The following is a 1,455-nucleotide window of genomic DNA, read 5'->3' on the forward strand; positions in this document are numbered from 1 at the left end:
ACTCGAGGTTTGAATTTGTTCTTCAGTTCCTTGAGCTTAAGATATGCTGAGCGAGTTCGGCCCTTTTGGTTTTCCGACTCCAACTCCTTGCACATTTCATTGTAATATTTTGCTTTATCATCCCGTGCTGCCTTTTGAAATCTTCTATTCAAATCTTTACTATCTTGAATTCTTCCCTGTGCTTTGGCTTCTCTGCACTCCAGTGCAATTTTCAGTCCCTATGCTCTGTTATATAGAGATATAAACTTTCTTGAAGAAAAGGAGAAGACTTGAACCACTTGTTTCAAAAGACCACCTAATAGAGACTCAATGTTGATTGTATTAAACACCAAGAAAACAAAAATTCTCACTACTGGAGATTGTTAGGAAGCATCATGTTAGATAAAGAAAAGATTTAAATGGTAAACAACTTCATCTTGCTTAAATTCACAATCAACATTCTTGATATCAGCAGTCAGGAGAACAGGACTATATTACACTGGTAAAATGTGTTGTTAAGAACCTCTACAGAGCAAGTAATGTTGTAAGTTCAAGGGATAAGATGCATTGGATTCAGGCCATGACCTTTTCAATAAATGCTATGCATCTGAGAGCTGGACCATGAACAAGGACAAGAGAAGAATTGATGCCTTTGAGTTATGATGGTAGAGAAGAGTACTATCTCCCATGGAGTGTCAAAAGAACAAACAACTATGTCTTAGAGAAGGTGCAGCTAGAGTGCTCTTTGAGGCAAAGATAATAGTACTTGGTCTAATATACTTTGGGCATGTTGCTTTAAAAGGCTATTCCTTAAAGAAGGACATAACGTTTGGAAAAACTGGTGAAAGAGAAGAAGACTCTCAACAAGAGGAATTTACACAGTGACTGCTTCAATGAGCTACAGCGTGTCAGAAATTATAAGGATGGCACAGGATAGGACAGAGTTCAGATCTGTTGTTCTCTAGTAACTATGAGTCATACTCCACTCAATGGCACTTAAAACAAGTACAATTCAATCTTTGTTGTTGTTGTTGTTGTTGTTATGTGCCATCGAGTTGCTTGCGACTCATAGCGACCCTATGCACAAGAGCTCTAAATGCTCTTCTATCCTGTGCCAACCTAGCCATCTCAAACACAACTATTCCCATTGCTCCAGTCACAGAATCGATCCATCCCATAGAAGGTCTTCCTCTCCTTCGCCGCCTGTCCACTCTGCCAAACATGATGTCCCTCTCCAAGGACCAGTGCCTCCTTGCAACATGCCCAAAATATGTCAGATGAAGCTTCAGAATGCTTGACTCCAAAGAGCCTTCTGGCTTCACCCTCTCCAGGACAAACCTGTTGGTACTCCCAGAAGGCAATGGCATATTCATATATTCAACACTCTTCTCAAGCACCACAGCTCAAAGGCATCAATTCTCTTTCTATCAACCCTACTGACTGTCCAACTCTCTGATGCATAGCACATAATTGCGA

Source organism: Elephantulus edwardii, unplaced genomic scaffold (genome assembly GCF_000299155.1).
Source record: "Elephantulus edwardii isolate Elephantulus edwardi_28Jun2011 unplaced genomic scaffold, EleEdw1.0 scaffold00058, whole genome shotgun sequence".
Taxonomy (NCBI): domain Eukaryota; kingdom Metazoa; phylum Chordata; class Mammalia; order Macroscelidea; family Macroscelididae; genus Elephantulus; species Elephantulus edwardii.